The sequence below is a fragment of the Mus musculus genome, chromosome 17 (assembly GCF_000001635.26).
Source record: "Mus musculus strain C57BL/6J chromosome 17, GRCm38.p6 C57BL/6J".
In the NCBI taxonomy this organism is placed as follows: Eukaryota; Metazoa; Chordata; class Mammalia; order Rodentia; family Muridae; genus Mus; species Mus musculus.
The window spans coordinates 85,131,369-85,145,592 of NC_000083.6; the positions used below are offsets into that span (position 1 = coordinate 85,131,369).

The 14,224-nt window shown below is 40.8% G+C and overlaps 1 protein-coding gene across 4 annotated transcripts in view; it reads left to right on the top strand.

Moving 5' to 3' along the window:
• The window catches only part of Camkmt (calmodulin-lysine N-methyltransferase), a 368,029-nt gene that overhangs the window by 40,808 nt on the left and 312,997 nt on the right, over window positions 1–14,224 (top strand). The window lies entirely within an intron of this gene.

The following is a 14,224-nucleotide window of genomic DNA, read 5'->3' on the forward strand; positions in this document are numbered from 1 at the left end:
ACTTGGGGTGGGTTTGCCACCTCTAATAACCTGATTAGGAAAATCCCTCACAGGGTTACTTGATTCCAGATGGAGTCAAGTTGACCACCAAGATCAGCTGCTGCTGCTGCTGCTCACAGGAACCCTGTACGAGTCATTGCGCTGTCCCGCACCTCGCCAGGCAGGTCATGATTGTAGCCCGCAGCTCGGTAAGGCTGTTGGTGCTGTTCTTTGCCCATTAGCCTGTGTAGCACCTTCCCAAGTCAGTCAACATGGAGGAACCTTGCTAGCCTCATTTCCCTATGTGGTGCAACCAAAAGGGATATGAAAAGTCATAATTTGGAACACGTTTCAATATTTACCTGTTTCATGGTAGACTGAAGAGGCAGAATCCAATGTTAAGTATAAACACATATTCAATACATGTTTATTACATCTGCATTTTAAAAAACAAATAATAGCTTAAAGGTTTTCATTTAAGGGCTGATACTTCTTCCTCACAGATGAGGAAAACCTATACTCAAAGGGTTCAGAGTAAGATGGATTCTGCCCCATTGTCTTTCTTTCCTGCTTTGAGGCCAAGCGTTTGATTAGCAGTAGGGGAGAGGGTGGGAGGGTATAAGTGGCATCCATGGTGAACTTGGTTCTGGGAATCCAGCTGGAGGCTGGAGGCTCCTGAGAGTCTAAGCAAGTGCTGTGCGCCCCGACTTGCTCACTGGCTCTCTTTTCCTTCTCTATTGGAACAGGTTTAGGCTCAACTATGGGTAGAAACTGAGAAGAGGAGGTGGGTACCTTCAGGGCTTAGCTTCCTGCTTTGCTGCAGGGAACCTGGTTATATTTCAGTAAATGATGGAGTTCATTAGGGACAAGGAGAGTTACGTGTTTCAGTGTCAGCCAAGGAAGTGGCAGTCACAGAAAGGGGGAAGACGTGACGCTGGATTGGAAATGAAGATATCAGCATGCCACTTTAGCTAGAGATAATGAGACTGGTAAACAGGATGGCAATGGGGTATTTCCTAGACCTGTCTTGGTCTCTTTGGGGTCAACACTACTATTTGGATAGTGGATGATTCTTCTTCTTCTTCTTCTTCTTCTTCTTCTTCTTCTTCTTCTTCTTCTTCTTCTTCTTCTTCTTCTTCTTCTTCTTCTTCTCCTTCTCCTTCTCCTTCTCCTTCTCCTTCTCCTTCTCCTTCTCCTTCTCCTTCTCCTTCTCCTTCTCCTTCTCCTTCTCCTTCTCCTTCTCCTTCTCCTTCTTCTTCTTCTTCTCCTGGTTTTCTTTGTTTTTTTTCTTCATTAATTTATTCATTTTACATCTCTAAATCTGCCCCCTCCCCTCCTCTCCCTCAGTCCTTTCCCCCACACCACTCTTCTCTGAGAAGGAGAGCCCCCCCCCCCCCCCGGGTATCACCTCACCCTGCCACATAAAGTCTATGTAGAACTAGGCACATCCTCTCTGACTGAGACAAGGGGAGTTAGGGGAACAGGATCCACAGATTCAGGGACATCACCTGCTCCTGTTGTTGGGGGACCTGGATATTAGATTCTAAATATCATCTTTCAGTTAAAAAAAAAAAAGAACCAAAACTCTTTGGAGAAATAGCTAACTTCAGGACTGGGCATTATAGGTCATAAAATAAAGAATTTACCCAAAGGGATGGATATAAACCTGAAAGGCTGGCTTGAAGGTGTTAATGTTGACTAAGTTAAACTTGTTGAGAAAATGAGTATCAAAATAAACGATGAAAAACTTGTAATCTTTTGGATAAAATAAGACTCTGTAAGTCTATACATATATATACATATGAAATATAAATATATATTATGAAATATAAAATATAAAAATATTTAAACATTTTAAAATATAATAAAGTATGAAATATAAAATAAAACATAAAATTTAGTATCTTAGACTGTCATTTTTAAAGAACAGGCTCTATATAATAGAACCTCAGCACTAGTGATATTTTGGATGGGATGGTTTTAGAATAAGTGGGTCTTGAGGTCATGGACTAGTCTTTACAACTGTAGCAACGGTCGTACCTGCTACATACCCAACGTCAGTAGCAGGTCTCCCCTCCCTCCATCTTCCACTTCACTTCCATTTGTGAGACCCGAAGATGTCATCAGCCATTGCCAGATGTCCTTTGGAAGAGGAATGGTTACAGAACTGCCTGCACTCCCTTGAGAACCACTGGTCTAGAAGGAATAATAACTTTAGAAAAGTGTATTTATTAATCATCATATTAACAGCTGATTGAGGAGCGAACTACCAATAATACTAAAACAGTAGGGAAAATTTTGATGAGAAACAGGGTACTAATTTCAAAGTAGCCACAAAATACCAATTAACAACTTACAACTTGATGTAATGTGCCTTTAAAAAAATCTATCTATCTATCTATCTATCTATCTATCTATCTATCTATCTATCTATCTATCTAGATGAGTGCTCCACCTGCATGTACATCTCATGACAAAAGAGGGCATCAAATCCCATTATAGATGGTTGTGAGCCACTGTGTGGTTGCTGGAAATTAAACTCAGGACCTCTGCAGAAGGAGTTATCTCTTCAGCCCCAAATGCCATACACTTATGATTAACTACACAACAGGAAATCACTGCAGATACCATCTTACAAAGTAGTTCAAAATAAGATCTTGTGCTTTCTATAGATGCTGTCCTTGTGATATCCCTTTCCCAAAGCGTAAATCACAAGGAAGGTCAGGCTGGGGGTAATAACTGACCTCTTGTTCTTCAGATATATTATGATCTTGGAAGACAGGGAAAAGAATAAAGAACTCTCCCAGAGGGCTGGAGAGATGGCTCAGCGGTTAAGAGCACTGACTGCTCTTCCAGAGGTCCTGAGTTCAATTCTCAGCAACCACATAGTGGCTCACATCCATCTGTAATGGAGATTCGATGCCCTCTTCTGGTGTGTCTGAAGACAGCAACAGTGTACTACCAATATACATACATGAAATCAATCAATCAATCAATCAATCTATCAATCAATAAGTATTTAAAAACCCAGCTCTCCCAGGATGTAGACATGATAGCCAAGTTATCATGTATTTTGGACCCATAAAGGAAAATCAGAAGTTTAATTGGAACTTGTGGATTAGATGGTAATACTGATTCATTGTTTATTTTCAAGTTTTTATAATTAAAGCATAGCTATGCAGAAATCTTTTTTAAAAACTCTTTTTTTCAAGTACATGGCTGGCCCAGGATGTTTAATTTGCTGTTTCTTTTGTTTTTTTAATTCTTCAGATGGGTGGCCCCACTTGATGACATTTGTTCCTTGTTGTTGCTTTCTTGTTTAATACCTGCTTTTTTATTTTTGTTTCCCTTAAAGGAAACTTAGAGCAGCAGGCTTCTCTGTGCTGTACTTAAAACAGTGTCTAAAATGGTTCCTGCTGCCCAGGAAATATTTGACTCCACAAGGGTTCCCGTGTCTATTAACCCCTGTTTAACAGAACCAATTTGGACACACTGAGATGGGTAAAAAGGCAGCTTCGATATTTTGTGGACATTAACATGTAATGAGGAAAGGAGATAAGCATGGTAATAATTGTTGTGTAAGAATAGAGAGAAAGAAGGAAGAGAGAAGACGAGACATAGAATTATGTAATATAACCTAAATTAGCTCATGGGATAGCTTGGATATGCTTAAAGACTTGGACTGAATACGGCTTCTCTAGGACTTATTTAGCCCAACCACTGAACTATTACTGAATAAACTGGGACCTAGCTCAATCTGCTCTAGTGCCAGCTGGCTTTACTTTAAGGCTGTAAATAATTCTAAATCTTTTTAGGAAGTAGAAGAGAGTCCTGTCCAGCCCAAGCTGAACACGGGATGGGTAATGCTGAGTTACTCTGCTCCAAAGTCGCCATCCCCTCCGGTCTGAAGTGAGACGTGTGGGTTTTCCTGCAAATCAGTTCTCAGGCGCCCCAAGTTATTTTGACATTTTAGCAATCACTGAATCAATTTTAGTTGATCACTGAAAATTGAGACTTAAAAAAAAAGCTGCAAAACTGCTATTTATCCGACCCAGAGCATATAATCTGTCTTTTAAGTAGGTGTATGGCATCTTAAAGGTGGAGTTATATAAGCGAGGTCAGGGGAATACCACAACCATTAAATGTTAAAAAACCCGACCACTTTGTCCTTTGGAAAACTCACCTTTTCATCTTACTGCCATTTTAACATGGCTTCTTAAAAGCTAGCAGTATTTTTGCTCATAGTTTGTAAGGCTTTATAAAAGCGTGAAACTGTTACACCAGTGTGAAACGTGTGAGGTCTTAACATTGAGAATTCAAATCAATCCTGAAGTTCCAAGTCTGTTCACAGGAACACTTAGACGTCTGTCATTTCACCTAAATGAAATATTCTAATTTACTCAAAGCAGTGTGTCTGTTATAAATTCCTTAATATGTCAGAAGACTAGTGCAAAAGGATAGGAGAAATAAATTTATGAATAAAAAAGGGACTGGGGAGCCAAGGGAACTCACCGGTGAGTTATGGTAAACCACTGGACTTAAGATGAGTTTTTAAAAGTGTATCCCTATGTGGTGGCACTTGCCTAGACTCTCAGGACTTGGAGGGAGGGAGGGGTATTGAGTTAAAGGTCATCCTTGGTTGGATAGTGAGCTCCAGTTGAGCCTTGTCTGAAAAGCCACGCAACTGTAGACAAACCCATCCAGGGTCATCGGCCAGTAAAGGTGCTTGCCAGCAAGCTTAACTTCCTAAGTTCAACTCCCAGAGTCCACGTGGTGGGAGGAAAGAACCAACTCCACAGATTTCTTCCTGGCTTTCGTAGGAGTGCCATGGCAAGCATGTGGGTACACACACACACACACACAAACACACACACACACACACACACACACACACACACACACACACACTCACTCTCTAAATGTAAACTCAAACAAACAAACAAACAAAAACAAATAAAACTTTATGTCCATAGATGGGCTACTGATTTTTAGCTCATTTCCAGGAAATGAAACTTACTTTTTCAAATAAAATGTTTACACTTTTGTAGTTTGAATGAGAAATGTCTCCCGTGTTTGAACACTTAGTTCCTAGTTGGTGGCGTTGTCTGGGGGAGGCTAGCAGGGCACCCTTGCTGGAAGCAGGGCATCTTGGGAGCCAGCTTTGAGGTCAGATAGCCTCATCCTTAACTGTTGAACCATTTACTCTCCTTGCTTTGTGCTTGTGGTCAGAGATAAGTTCTTAGTTTCCCACTCCAGACGGACGCCATGCCTGCCGCTTGCTGTCACGCCTCCGTGCCCTGACGGACCCTACCCTCGGAACTGTAAGCACAATGCACCCTTTTCCCCATCCGTCCCTTGGGGCCATGGTGTTCTCTAATTAGCAACAGAAAAGTACCTATACTCATTTTGTATAATATTAAATTTTAAAAGAGTTTATTTTGTTTCTAGTTGTGTGTCTCTGTGTGGGCATGTGTGTGTAAGCGCACAGAGGCAAAAGAGGGCATAGGGTCCAGATGTGCATGCTGGGAAGGGAACTACCCAAGTGTGTGCTCTTAGCCAATGAGCTATCTCTTCAGCTCCTTATAAAATTAAACTTAAAAAAAAGGGAGAAAGAATTGGTAATTCTAAAATAGCAACATTTGGCTGAGATTTTACTATTGAAGTCATACAACTTACTAATAGAAATCTCATTTTTGAATACATGACCTTGATTATTGAATCTCAGAGGTTAACTGTTACTCTCAGTAATTAGTTTCTAAAAGCATGAATGGGATTGCTTAATCTTGTAAAATATTTCTTTTATTTGAGAAAATAGAATTTGAGATGTGAAGACAGCACTTTGCACGTAGCACTCCTGGGCGTACATATTGGCATCCATGCACATCTTATGCCTGGTTCATGTTTTATGAGACAAAATAAAAAGAAATTAACCAAGTGTGTTTAAAGCTCCACCACCCACTTTAAAGACTTACTTTTACTTTATGTGTATGAACATTTGCCTGCATGGGAGTACGTGTGTCAGGTGTGTGACTGGGACCGGAGGACAGCGTTAGTTCCCCTGGAACTGGAGTTGCAGACGGTTGTGGGCTGGGAATTGAACAGGGGTCCTCTGCAAGAGCCGCAAGTGCTGCTGACCGCTCAGTATCTATTTAGCCTATGAACTTTTATTTTAAAATTTCTTCTCTATAGCCTCACGGTTAATTCTCTATAAGAAGATTCTTCTGTTGTTTTGTAAAACACTCACTAGGCATTGGATTGTTTTTCATGGTAATTTGTACTTACAAATGGATCTTTCCAGTCCTCTGTTAATTAATTTCCTCTCTCCAGATTATGATGTTAATACAGATTAGAGCATCATACAAATAAATTAGTGGCTATACTCCCTTTGAGTCTTTTTCTTTGCCTTTTAAATTGGTAACTTTGTGTGACTTTTATGAATTTCTAATGTAAACAGAGGGAGCAAATTGTGTGTGTATGCATATGTATGAAATCTATAATGAAATCACAGTTTAGAGGAGGAATTATATGTTTAAAGTCTTCAATTCTGAGAAAACAATGATCCCACGTTTCTTCAAGTGGCTGCCATAGAATGGAAATTGAAATCCCTGGGTGGGAAGTGTGCTAGAAACCATAGTATTCCTTTTCAAAGTATTTTGCATCTCCTTATACATATATTCAGTACTTCATTTCTAACCCCTACACATTGACTCATGCTGAGACTCATAATACTGTTTTATGTTTTAAATTCAAATATTGTTTTTAAAGGGAAATTGCTACTAGCGCAGGCTAAGCCTCACATAATAGTTTAGTAAATGGTTGTAGCTTTGATTCTTCTCCTGTCAGTCTAAATGTGAACTAATATTATTCAAAAGTCTTTTCAAGACGTTGATAATTGTTTCAGTTAACCAAATGCTTTACCAAATAGTATCAATCCATGAAGTATAGTAGGGTTTTAGTGAATTTATTATTTAGAACATAATAAGCATATATCTACAGAATTCAATGCTAATGGATATCTTTTGAGTGCCCATGTGTTTGAAGAAAGAGGGACTGGACTATCTTAATAGAAGAATATTTTTAGCCTTTTGTCTTAACAGAACAAATTATAAATCACTGAAAAATTACATATGTGATATATATGATATAGTTTTAAAAATGTTTTAAAATGTAATTTGTTTAGGGTTAATTTGATAATTGTGTAATTGTGTAAATAAATGTGTCGATTTTGATGAGTTGACATTTTTACACCCTTGTGTATTTTACTAGAGCAGTCTATCTCCCTCAGAGGTTCCTCTGAGCTGTTTCCAAGCCAATCCCCAGTTCTTTAATCAGCCACTATACATTTGGTTGGAATTTTCTAGTGTTTTGTAAGTAGAGGTTTTACCTGCATTGTTTCCTTCTTATGGAGTGGTCTGGAGACATATCTATGATGTGTGCATCTGTTCCTTGTAAGTCCCCAGTGAGATCACTGCATGGATAGACCCTCTGCGTATCCACTTACTTGTCAGCAGACATTCCAGTTCATTGTGTGTTGTGTTATTTTTGAAGAAAACTTATAGAAAAGTGCTTGTCTCGTGCAGTGTGTGTGTGTGATATGTAAATGTGTTTGTGCACATTTGTATATGTGTGTGGGCAGTGGGGTGGTGGTGTGCCCTGTGTGTGTGTGTGTGTGTGTGTGTGTGTGTGTGTGCGTGTGTGTGTAGGGCAGACACAACCTCAGTTGTGGGTTCTCACTGCCCACTTGGTTTGGGACAGCATCTCTGTTATTCACTGCTGCATGTGCCTGGCTGATCTGTGAACTTCTGGGAATCCCTGTCTCTACCTGCTGCTCCTCCTGCTCCCCCTGCTTCACCACAGCACTGGGAATACATGGTGAGTGCCTCTGCACTTGTTTTACGTGTTAGTTTGGGGGCTAGGACTCAAGCGCCCGTGCTTGCGTGGCAAGCATGATCCCCACAGAGCTCTCTCCTCAGCTCTCCTGACAGACTTACAAATGTATTTATTTTATTTTTTTATTTTTTATTTTTTAATTTTTTTAAATTACGTATTTTCCTCAATTACATTTCCAATGCTATCCCAAAAGTCCCCCATACCCTCCCCCCCACTTCCCTACCCACCCATTCCCATTTTTTTGTCCCTGGCATTCCCCTGTACTGGGGCATATAAAGTTTGTGTGTCCAATAGGCCTCTCTTTCCAGTGATGGCCGACTATCTTTTGATACATATGCAGCTAGAGTCAAGAGCTCCGGGGTACTGGTTAGTTCATAATGTTGTTCCACCTATAGGGTTGCAGATCCCTTTAGCTCCTTGGGTACTTTCTCTAGCTCCTCCATTGGGGGCCCTGTGATCCATCCAATAGCTGACTGTGAGCATCCACTTCTGTGTTTGCTAGGCCCCGGCCTAGTCTCACAAGAGACAGCTATATCAGGGTCCTTGCAGCAAAATCTTGCTAGTGTATGCAATGGTGTCAGCGTTTGGAAGCTGATTATGGGGTGGATCCCTGTTAAATTCCTAGGCAAATGGATGGACCTGGAGGGCATCATCCTGAGTGAGGTAACACAATCACAAAGGAACTCACACAATATGTACTCACTGATAAGTGGATATTAGCCCAAAACTTAGGATACCCAAGATATAAGATACAATTTGCTAAATGCATGAAACTCAAGAAGAATGAAGACCAAAGTGTGGACACTGTTCCCCCTTCTTAGAATTGGGAACAAAACACCCATGGAAGGAGTTACAGAGACAAAGTTTGGAGCTGTGATGAAAGAATGGACCATCTACAAATGTATCTTTATGTTAAAATTTTACATCTATCCATCCATCCATCCATCCATCCATCCATCCATCCGTCCATCCATGTTCTATTTATCTGGGGTGTGTGTGTGTGTGTACAAAGGTGCAGACGTGTAGGCATGTCACAACATGTGTGTGTGAGTTGGAGGACAACTGTGAGAGTCCATTCTCCCTTTCCATCCTTGGGTACTGGGGATGGAACTCAGGTTATCAGGCTTGGTAGCAAGTGTCTTTCTTTACTGAACCATCTTACTAGTCCCCTTGTAGACTTTCAAAATACATTTATAAGCATATAAACATAAAATTGAAAGGCAGAGTGGGTCATACCATGCATTAATTAGCCTGTGCTCTCATTTTCTCTAGCATATTAAAAGATCTTGGCATATCAACCTATCATACTTCTTGTTCATCCTTTTAGTGGCCGCATAGTATTACATTATTAACCATTTCTTAATTAGATTCTCTTCCTTTTGATTGCTGTTTAACTTTTTTGACTTTCTGGTATTCTAAATATTGCCGCAGTTGTGCAGTTAGTATTTGTACTGATTTTTTATGGCTGACATAAAAGTTATCACAAACGGTGTGTTTAAATGGCATAAATGTATCATTATTCTTCTCCAAGTCAGAAATCTGACCCAGGTCCCAAGGGTGTGAGATGAAGATGTAGATAGGTGAGCACCCATTCCCAAGGGTGTGAGATGAAGATGTATATAGGTGAGCACCCATTCCCAAGGGTGTGAGGTGAAGATGTATATAGGTGAGCACCCATTCCCAAGGGTGTGAGATGAAGATGTAGATAGGTGAGCACCCATTCCCAAGGGTGTGAGGTGAAGATGTACATAGGTGAGCACCCATTCTGGAGCCCTAGGGAAGGATGACTGTCATCCCCAGCTTCCTGCTGTCCCTCCACCCACGGGCTCCTCACCACCCCCTCTACCTTCATAATGAGGAGTCAGAAGGGCACCCCTGGAAATGTTGACTTGAGGGTCTGGACACTGCTTTTGTAGTTAATGCTAGAACATTGGTAAGCTTTCCCAGACCCCCTGAACACACTGTCCATCCATCACTGGGTTCTCTAGTAGATGCAGCATTGGCTTTTATTTACACCTCAGATCTCATGTGTGTACATCTGAGGGATGTAGCCTAATTCACTCCTAGTACTTTAGGTGCATTGCAATGCAACCTGGGAAAGTAGCTGTGGGTTTCACGCTTCTACAGTACAAGAAGACACTCACCGAGAGGGAAGTTGGAGTGTGCGCTGGGAATTTCTATGTTATAGTCTGCAGCTCAGTTCGGGCCTAGCTGTGTGCTGAAAGCTAGGTAGTAATATGTTTGGTTCATAGAGGTTGCCCGTAGCCAGGGAAGGGTCCTTCTATGTGAATCTGCTAGGGATCACTAGGATAATCAACTGCACATACTCTGTTTTACAGAAGGAAATGTATTACGGTTTTGAGACTCTTGAAGTTTTTGTTGAGCCAGAAGGTTAGATTTAGGGAAGATGATCAGGCACACTGCCTGTAACATCTGGAAAGTAGCTCTGACAGATGTCTTGTTGCTGTTCCTGCTCAGCACTGAACCCAGTCTGTGCTCAGTAAGTACTAAATGCTCTCACATGGCTGCCTCTAAAATAACGAAGTCCTTCCCTTACACTCAGTAGAACAGTGCACCCCAGGGACAAGGGCCTCACCTTTGCCCGGCAATAAATGGCTCACCTGCAGGACTTGATTGGCTAAGACTGGGCATTCTTGATTTCATTCTGGAAAGAAGGAATTCACGATGTGGGAAATGTCCCAGGCTTACCAAAGAGTCCTCTGAAAGATGCATGTGACCCACAGTTTTCCATATAGTGAGCTAGAAGTGAAGCCAGACAAGTTATCTTGTAAATTGAACGAAATGGTCTTATATTATTAGATGCGTACTCCTCTTTGCCATCCCTAACATCTTTCTGGAATCTGGTGTGCACCACCATAGACTGACTAAAGATTTATGTTCTTAAATTTAATTTTTTCCCAAAGACATGCTCTCTCGATGTAGTCGTGGTTGTCTTGGATCTCACCATATAGACCAGGCTGGCCTTGAACTCACAGAGATCTGCCTGCCTGCTGCTCTTAGGTGCTGGGAATAAAGGTGTGTAGTATTACACCTGGCACATGTATAAAGACTTATTAATGGTAAGTCTAAGATGAGTTTGATAATGATACAATGTTATTTAAGTCCCCGACTTGTGCTTTGAAAATTTCCAAAGGTCCTATCCAGTTATATGGAATAAAAAACACGACAAGTCATTTTGTGTATAATTCTTGTATATGTTAATTCATAAAGCCTCAGATAGGTTTATACTTAATATTATTGTTGTCATGATTCTTTAGGCTCAGTTGTAAGAGATGGACTCTGGATATACAAAATCTGAGAGCAGTTAGGGTAAGTGTAGGTCCCTGAGGATAGTATGCACAATTTGCACCTCAAATCACTTAATTATGTATTTAAAACACAGGCTCCGTGGGGCCTGTGCTTTGGCCTGCCTTTTGGGACAGACTGCCATTTACTGTACAGCTTGCATCCTGCCAGGGTGAGCTTTCTCTACCCTCTCTGGTATCTTGTGTAAAGTTTCCCCTTTCATTCTTTCCTCTTCTCTTTAGTTGTCTAAGAGATTAACGGTCACCTCATTATCATTGCTAATCACTTCCCATCACAGTGGTCCAGAGGACCACAAAGGCAGAGAGTATTAAGTCTTTAGTCACAAAGGAAGTCATCAACTGTTTTTCTTGATCTGTGGTGCATTTTCTTGAACCCTTGCAGGGCAGAATGGCCTAAGGAAATATTTCTTGATGAGTGTGGGAGTAGATCTGCTGCTGTCACTGTGAGACCAAATATGGAAGAAAGAAGGCGAGTGGGAGGGGACAGAACAGAAGCCATTGTGGCCTTCCTGTAGCGCTTTATAGGACGTTTTACAACAGGCTCCTGTTTATAGACTTACCAAAAGTTCTTTGTTTAAAAACCTAAATATATGAATGTAAAGAACTTTTATTTATTTTTGTTGGTTGGCTTTAAGTTGCTGCAATGACACCCAGGATGTCACCTATAAGAGGCAGGGGCCCCTTTGTTCTTTGTCCCTTACTTACACTAATAATTGATGTTTCGTCACATGGTTCCCATGCATATTTCTCAGCAGGAACAGCATCCCCACTCCTTGTTGCTCTGGCTGGAATGGAAGCATCCTCAGGTTAAACCCATGAGCGAGAACAAGCAGCCCTCTGTGCCTGTCCTCGTGTCTCCATGCTTAGCTCACACAGCACCCAGGTGCAGCAGACCCAGCCCTGCATTTTCCTGTTTGCTAAGATCTAGATTTTGTTCAGAGATTAAAAAAACAAAACAAAACAAAAAACCTTTAATGTAAAAACTGCAGTCATAAAATGGTAATGCCATCTGAACCAAGAATTCCTTTCTAGAAATATGTAAATATTTTAATAACTCTAACTTCATTTTTTGGGGAAGGTGTTGTATAAAAAATTAAAAGGTGACGTTGCTACTCAAAGAGATAGTACAAAGAAAAGAAGACAATTAAAACATATCAAGGATGCTAAAGATGGGCGAACAATGATCCTGCTGTTTATAATTAAAGTTTTGTAATTTAATATTCATAACAGACTTATTGAAGGTAAAAACACTTGTTTTTCTTTGCTTTTAAACACTTGTTTTTCTCTTAAGGCATTCTTATTTTCTTCTGCTAACAAAACAAGATCCAACTTAAAGCATGTGAGTCCTGATTCATAGAACATGCTCTTGAGATTTAAAGATTTAAAGAGATTTAAAGGTCTCTTGTCTCTGACTTTTGATCATTTCTATTCCTTGTCAAGTTTTTGATTACAAAATAATAGAAATGGATACTAATTTTAGTCAAAATGGAATGTACAGAGTACTGGACAAATTCCTAAATCTGTAGGGGAGAGGAGAGGTGTGGTTAGGAAATGCACAGGAACTAGTGGACCGGGTTCTGGAACTTCTGCCAAGGTCAGCCCGCATTTGCCGATCACCCTGACCTTGAGACGCTTGTTCCCCTTTCTATAGTCATTTGTCACTTCATTTTTTGCTTCAGCTCTCTTCCTCAAGACTCAAGGCCCTCAACCTGGTGCTCATTTGGTAGAAGGTGCTAAGATATCTTATGCATTTCTAGCCCTCAGAGTTTGGTGTGGGCTGGGGGTTGGGGCATGGTACCGTTCAGTATACTGTAGGAAGCTACCCTGCCATTCATCTTTTGGTTGCCAGAGTTACGTATACTGGCTGTTGGAAAACAAACGCTCTATGTTGGTTGTTGATCTGCAGCATACATTTTAGCTGGTAGTCAGTGTTTTACTCTCACAAAGCATTGTTTCCCAGATGACACTGTAATGGAGTCTTCAATTCAGCTTTTGTAAGAGGTCAACTCCTTTTTGATGGAAGAATACATAGCATCTGTATATTTCCTGGGCTATCAGTCTATGGCTTTATTTTATTTCTTTCATGGTAAAGTGAATTGTTTTCAGAATCAGTATGCAATCATGTGTGCCTTAATTAAGGTTTCTATTGCTGTGAAGAGATGCCATGACCAAGGCAACCCTTATAAAGGACAACATTTAATTGGGGCTGGCTTACAGGTTCAGAGGTTCAGTCCATTATCGTCAATGAAGTAAGCATGGCAATGTGCAGGCAGGCTTAGCGCTGGAGAAGCTGAGAGTTCTACATCTTCTTCCAAAGGCAAATAGGAGAAGACTGGCTTCCAGGTAGCTAGCAGGAGGACCTCAAAGCCCACCCCCACAGCAACAACTCCAATATGGCCACACCTCCTAATAGTGTCACTCCCTGGGCCACGAACATTCACATTACCACAGTGTGAGAAACCACCACAGTGTGAGGATGTCCATTATACATTTAGTGCTTCTTTCTCATCTTTACTCAGTATCCCTAACCTGCAGAGTAATGCAGGCGCCGTAAGTGATGCTGGTTTGATATTCTGGAAGAGGAATGATAATATTTTTCTACTGCCTATTCTAGTTTTAACAGAATTACCCTAAAAGTAAAAAAATCATGTATATGTATGTTTATACACATATAGATATTATATACACACATATACATACCACACACACACACACCAAGGCTTCTTTAAGGGTCTGGTAGATGGGGAGGTGGTTCAGATAGTAAAGTGCCTGCTGTACAAATATGTCTGTAACCTCATTGTTGGGGGGTGGAGACAAGTGGGTCCATGGAACCCATTGGCTAGTCAGCTTAACCAATCAGTAAACTCCAAGTTGAGTAATGTAGAGAACTGTCTAGAAAGACATCCTGTGTTAACCTAGAGTTTCCACATGTACACATCCACAAGAATGGGCACATATATGTGCTCCCAAGACACTTAATTCGAATAGAAATTCAAATGCCAGTTTCAAGTCACCTCCTGTTTTTGTTG